This window comes from Orycteropus afer, unplaced genomic scaffold (assembly GCF_000298275.1).
Source record: "Orycteropus afer afer isolate SDZICR_OR568_19922 unplaced genomic scaffold, OryAfe1.0 scaffold00430, whole genome shotgun sequence".
Classification (NCBI taxonomy): Eukaryota; Metazoa; Chordata; class Mammalia; order Tubulidentata; family Orycteropodidae; genus Orycteropus; species Orycteropus afer.
Window position 1 is genome coordinate 2,654,874 of NW_006922017.1, and position 6,900 is coordinate 2,661,773.

General features: G+C 41.1%; 1 pseudogene; it reads left to right on the forward strand.

The window, feature by feature from the left end:
- Nucleotides 1-1,135: 1,135 nt before the first annotated feature.
- Nucleotides 1,136-2,023, forward strand: LOC103208385 (annotated as a pseudogene).
- Nucleotides 2,024-6,900: the final 4,877 nt, after the last annotated feature.

Here is a 6,900-nt window from a genome sequence, read left to right on the forward strand (position 1 = left end):
AGAAGGCTCCAAGAATTGATAGACTATCCACTGAGATGTTTCAACTAACAGATGCCACACTGGAGGTGCTTACTCATTTATGCCAAGAAATTTGGAAGACAACTGCCTGGCCAAGTGACTGGAAAAGATTGATATTTTTGCCCATCACAAAGAAAGGTGATCCAACAGAATGCAGAAATTATCAAACAATATCTTTAATATCATACACAATTAAAATTTGCTGAAGATAATTGAAAAATGATTGCAGCAGTATATAGATGGGGAACTGTCAGAAATTCAAGGTGGATGCAGAAGACGATGTAGAACAAGAGAAAATATAGCTGATGTCAGATGAATCTTGGCTGAAAGCAAAAATACCAGACATAAGTAAACCTGTATTTTATTGACTACACAAAGGTATTTGACTATGTGGATCATAATAATTATGGAAAAGGGTGCAAAGAATGGGAAATCCAGAACACTGAACTCTGCTCAAGAGGAACTTATACACAGATCAAGAGAGGCAGTCCTTCAGACAAAACAAGGGGATAGTACATGGTTTAAAATCAAGAAAAATATGTGTCAGGGTTGTATCCTTTCATAACGGCTATTCAGTCTGGATGTTGAGCAAATAATCTGAGAAGGTGGTTATTTGAAGAAGAATGTGGCATCAGGATTGGAGAAGACTCATTAAAAATCATAAAATCAGCAGTATGGAGATGACACAACTTTGCTTACTTAAAGTGAAAACAACTTGGAGGGCATACTGATAAAATTCAAAGACTACAGCCTTTCATATAGATTACATCTCAACATAAAGAAAACAAAAATCCTCACAACTGGACCAATAAACAACATCATGATAAATGGAGAATAGGTTGAAATTGTGAAGAGACTCCTTTTACTTGATCTGCAATCAATGTCTATGAAGCAGCGATTAAAAAAATCAAACAACATATTGCATTGGGCAAATCTGCTAGAAAAGAATTCTTTAAAGTGTTAAAGAGCAAAGATGTCACTTTGAGAACTAAAGTGTACCTGATCCAGGCCACTGTCTTTTCAATAGTCTCATATGTATGTTTACTTGTGTTTTATTGACTGTGCAAAAACATTTAACTCTGTGTATCATAACAAATTATGGATAACATTGAGAAGAATGGGAGAAAGTGTGGTGAGCTCAGTGGTGCCCCCAGCTGCTACCCACACCACTGCTTCCAAGGGCAGGAGCCCTAGCTCCAAATATGTGAAACTGAACGTGGGTAGGGCCCTCTACTACACTACCATGCAGACACTGACCAAGCAGGACACCATGCTGAAAGCCATGTTCAGTGGGCACATGGTGGTGCTCACCAACAGTGAAGGATCCTCACTGACCGGTGTGGGAAGCACTTTGGTACAATACTCAATTACCTTTGTGGCGTCGCAGTCCTCCCGCCTGACAGCTGCCGAGAGAAAAGCTGCTGGCAGAAGCCAAGTACTACCTGATCCAGGGCCTGTTGGAAGAGTGCCAGGCAGCCCTACAAAGCAAAGATATGTATGAGCCTTTCTGCAAAGCTCCTGTCATCACCTCATTCAAAGAACAAAAGCTTATCGCAACTTCAAATAAGCCCGCTGTGAAGCTGCTCTACAACAGAATTGACTACGATTACTCATGCACCAGTAATTCTGATGACAATATGTTGAGAAATATTGACCTGTTTGATACGCTGTCTCTGCACTTTAATGGGAGGGTCCTGTTCATGAAGGACGTCAGTGGGGACGAAATCTGCTGTTGGTCCTTCTATGGCCAAGGCCGCAAGATCGCTGGAATCTGTTGTACCTCCATTGTTTACACCACTGGGCTTGGGGGGGGGGGGGGGGGGGGGGGACAGACCAAAGTTAAGTTCCTGGAAGCCAGGGTTTATGAGGAGACCTTGAGTATTTTGCTGTGTGAGGCCCAGGATGGCCGTGGACCTGACAACGCACTCCTGGAGGCTACTGGTGAGGCCGCCGGGCGCTCCCACTGTCTGGATGAGGATGGGGAGCCGAGCGGGATCGGATCTAGCACGTGCTGTGGATCCAAATTAAGCTCCCGCAACATCTTGCTCAACTCCACCAGTGAGCAGGCAAGTGGGACCCAGCTCTCTGCTTTCCACCTCCTCCCCTCCCCGTTGGTGCACTCAGCCATTCGCAGCTTTCCCGCACCTCTCCTGCCCTGGAGTCTGACACATCTTTTGTTACAAGCGAGATTATTATTTTGATATTTCTTGACAGGTGAATGTACCTGTTGTTGTCTAAGGTCTCTGCTTTTTGTGAGAAACTGAGAATCTTCGGGGCTGGAGATTTCTCCTTTCTCAGAGAAAAAGTTTGAGTGGGAGTGAAGTGTCTGTGAGAATTTGGGTTGCAATATTTATTTTTGCAGCTGTTGACTACCTATTTGGACTTCTTGTGGACTCCCGTAGGAGCTGGTCTGATAGTTCCAAGAAGGGGGTTCTGCAGCTGGCAGCCACCAGAGGTGTGTGTTTCCTATTTCCTGTCTAATCCCTGTGACCCAGCCTCTTTGCACTGTGACCAGGCCCACTCTTCACTGCTTTGCTGCAAGTCGGTTCTGTGATGTGGTTTCCAGACTAGAGCTTTTGGATCAATAGTTGCAGCTGGTAGCAGTGGACACTTGACCAAAGATGCGTGCTTCTAAATTGCTTTCCTAGTGTGAGCTTTGGAGGCACAGCTCTGTTGAGGAACAAGCCTGTTGCTGCCTGGTTCATCCTTGGCCTGGTGCACATCCAGCTGGGGTGCAGCTCTGTCAATGGCTCCTTCTCAGGGCTGTCCTTCTTGACCCACTCCTTCTAAGGAAGGCCCTGAACTCACACCAGGGGTCAGAAGCTGCTGCTGCACAGGTTCCGTTCCTCCATCAGCTGCTTCTTCCCCATTAAGCTGGGCTCACTGAAGCAAGAGGATGCCCTGCCCTTTGCTTGGAAATGGCTCGGGCCCCCAGATTCTGCCTTCCCAGCCTATATCCAGGCAGGGATGCCATTCACACAAGTCCCTGGGAGCTTGTGTGGTTTGGGCAGCCAGCCCCTCATTGTAAACTCAGCCATCACCTGGAGATCACACTTCTTGTCCTTGCTTCTTATTCTTACACTCTTCAGAGTGGCCGTCAGAATGCAAAGGATGTGCGGATACCTTGGGGTCAAGTTCATAGCCGTGGTCATGTTTAAGGAATATGTGCATACTTGTGGGACAAAAGGGTTTGTCCTGGAGCCAGTTGTCTGCATCATACTGGCCACACAGGTGCTCTTGGTTATCTATCTCCCAGTCCTCTCTGTGCCTGGGAAGGGCCAGAGTTAGCTGTGACTCAGTGGGCGGTTGAGACTAGACTAGGTAGTTATGTGGAGATCTCAATGTGTGTAAGGGAGTGGATGTGTGCTGTCTGCTTATCAAGAAAAATGTTACTGTTTTGGAATACCAAAGGTATTAATAGGGACAACCTTTGACACCATGTATTCCAGAAAACAAGGTTATATTTTGAAATGGTATTTACTATTATCCTTTAGATGCACTGCCCTAGCTGTGACAGCTGTATGCCTTTCTTTTGTATCTCACAGAAAGCCTGCAGTAAAAGTTTAAAACAATCATGACAGAACCTAAAAACCACGGACTGGGGAAATGAGCTTTTTAAACTGTAGTGTGAGAAACTTTTATATGAGGTCATTTGGATTTTATGAAATGTTATGGAAAGGGGCTTAGAAAATAATGTTTCATAAATATTTTAAACTCTTTGTTTTAAACACCAACCTGCCATCTGAGTTGAACTTTTTTTAGGATGTTAAAGTCAGTAGGAGGAAAAGCCATCATGTAAATTCTCCTTTTCAAATGTTGATGTCAGTTTGTGTAAGCAATTGTTTTGGCTTCTGTGTCTTATGACCTGGTGGCTCTCCTTCCCTGTGGCCCTGAACCTATAGTTGTTAAGTCTTGGCTTCCCTGGGATGTGACCGGGTTTCTGACAACATTCCACACTGAGTGGTGCCCTTGGCTGTGTGGAACCTTCAGTGAGCTGATGGTGTGGGCGGGTCCCAGCCCTGTTCTCAGAGATGCTCAGGACAGAGCTGAGTTTTCTTATGTTGTCACCAAGGATCCAAAGCAGTATTTAAGACCCATCCAAGGTAAATCATTGGCCTCAAATTTGGTAAAAAGTAAGATTTTATTATATTGTAATTGCTTACATTTAAAAATTAGTACAGTATTTAAGCTCAGATGTAATCACGTTCTATTTTTGTGAGCAGCTTGGGGCTGTGCAGGAAGCCAGCCCCTTGTCTAGTGTTTATGACTTCACTGACAGCAATGCCTCCCCTCCTGAGCAAGCACCAGCCTAGGGCATCACCAAAAGCCACTAACACAGCCACTTATCTCACAAACCTTTCTGTCTCTTTGTGCTTGAATGTTATAAGTTTTAGAAGCAGCCATTGATTGTACAAGCATTTGTGGAAATATGTCAAAAGTTATATAAATGTTTCTGTTCTGTTTAAAAAAAAACACCAATGGAAGCAGCAAGCAAGGCATCTGATGATGTATTGCACTGGGCAAATCTGCTGCAAAAGACCTTGTTCAAGTCCTGGAGAACAAAGATATCACTTTGAAGACTAAGGTGTGCCAAACCAAGCCATGGTATTTTCAGTTGTCTCATATGAATGTGAGAGCTGGACAGTGAAAAAGAAAGACCGAAGAAGAGTTGATGCTTTTGAATTGTGGTGTTGGCAAAGAATACATGGACTGCCAGAAGATCTAACAAATCTGTCCTAGAAAAAGGATAGGTGGAATTCTCCTTGGAAGGCCAGACTTCATCTCACCTACTTTGGTCATGCTGTCAGAAGGGATCATTTCCTGGAGAAGGATATCATGCTTGATAAAGTAGAGGATCAAAGAAAAAGGGGAAGGTCCTCAACAAGATGGCTGCACAGTGGCTGCAACGATGGGCTCAGGTATAGCAAGGATTGTAAAGCTGGCACAGGACTGGGCAGGGTTTCATTCTGTTGTACACAGGGTCTCTGAGTCGGAGCCAACTCAGTGACACCTAACAATATAACAACAATATTAGTAACAATATGTTGGATGATTATAACATATGGATAAGTTAAAAAAAAAATGACAACAATATTTTAATTGATGGGATGGGGTAATGAGAACATTGTTATAAGGTATTACACTGCCTGTAAAGTGATACAATATTATTTGAGAATGGACATACATTAGTTGAAAATGTATATTGCAAACTTTAGGGTAACTACTAAAAATATTTTAAAAGGAAGTATAATTGATATGGTAAGGGAGGAGATGATATGGAATCATGAAATTCTCAATTAAAACTAGAAAGGAACAGAGAAAGAGGGAAAGACAGTAGATAATGTTTACAAAAATATTCTCTATGGAAGTAAAGGACTCAATGGCACCTAACAACATGGAAGTAATAAAATATAAATTGACTCCTTATTTTTTACAGAAAAATAAGTAGAAATGAATTATAGACACAAACTGAAAATAACTCTTGTAAAGCTTCTAGAAGAAAATATAGGAGAATGTATTTGTTATATTGGGAAAATAAAGATTTCTTAGGAAAGAACCTCCTAACAAACTAATGAGTGAAAAAATAAGTGATGAATCACACATTATCCAAATTTACAACTTTTTATTTTAAAATTATCCTTTAATAAATGAAAAATAAAAGGCACAGACTGGGAAAATATACTCGCTATACATCTATCTGATTATTAAATGCTACCAGGAATATATAAAAAATCTTACAATTTTATCACAAGAAGACAAAAAGCTCAATAAAATGGGCAAATGTTTAAATAGACATTTTAAAAAAGACCAATAAATAAATGAAGATATTCTGTAATATTTTACTTCCTGTTGTTTTTGTTATTATTAGGTATTGTCAATGTTTCACTGCTATTCATTAGGCTTCCAGTGGCCAATTTTTTCAGAAGTGGATCACCATGACTTTCTACCTAGTCTCTCTTTGCCTGCAACCTGCTTTGTACCCATCAACCATGCATGACCCTATTGGTATTTGGAATATTGGTGGCTTAGCTTCTAGCATCCCAGGAACATACAAGCCATCACAGGACAAGTTGGCAGACACATAGTGGTTTACATCCTAGAAATGTTAATTCAAATCACAATCAGATTCAATTTTATACTCACCAAGATGGTTAAATCTAAAAAGATTGACAACTCTATGTGTTGGTAAATTTGTGAAGGAACTAGAATTTTCACATTGTTCTATTATGACCATAAAATGATATAATCACTTTGGAAAAGTGCTTGGCTATTTCCTATAATGTTAAGAATACAATTTCTCTGACAGAAACTAAAGAAGAAACAAGCAGTTCATTAATGATAGTTGGAAACTTCAATAACCCATTTCCAACAATAGCTAGAACTAGCCAGAATACCAACAAGAAAATGGAAGTCTTGAACAACAGTGTAATGGCAAAAACAAGAATAACTATACCTAACGAAAATTCAACATTTATGGAACATTCTACCCAATAACAACAGAGTATAGATTCTTCCTCCATGTATATGGAACACTTTCCAAGACAGACCATATACTAGGCCATAAAATAAACCACAATATACTTAAAAGGGTTGAAATCATATAAAGTATGTTCACTGACTGCGGTGTAGTAAATTACCTGGTATGGCTTTTCTAGCCATAAGTCTTTGTAAACACTGGTGGAATTTGCCATGAGCAACTAAGGAGGTCCTGATTGTAAAAGTTATCCACCTGGGATATTTCTGTTGGGCACAACACAAAGCAATGTTCTGGGAGGTTCCTGCTCTTTCTCAGGTGCTTACAATTCTGATGTTATGATTGGTTAGTTTGGCCACTCTGCCAGGCTCAAAAGGAAGCCTCTTAGAGGCAGAAGAAGTCTTTCT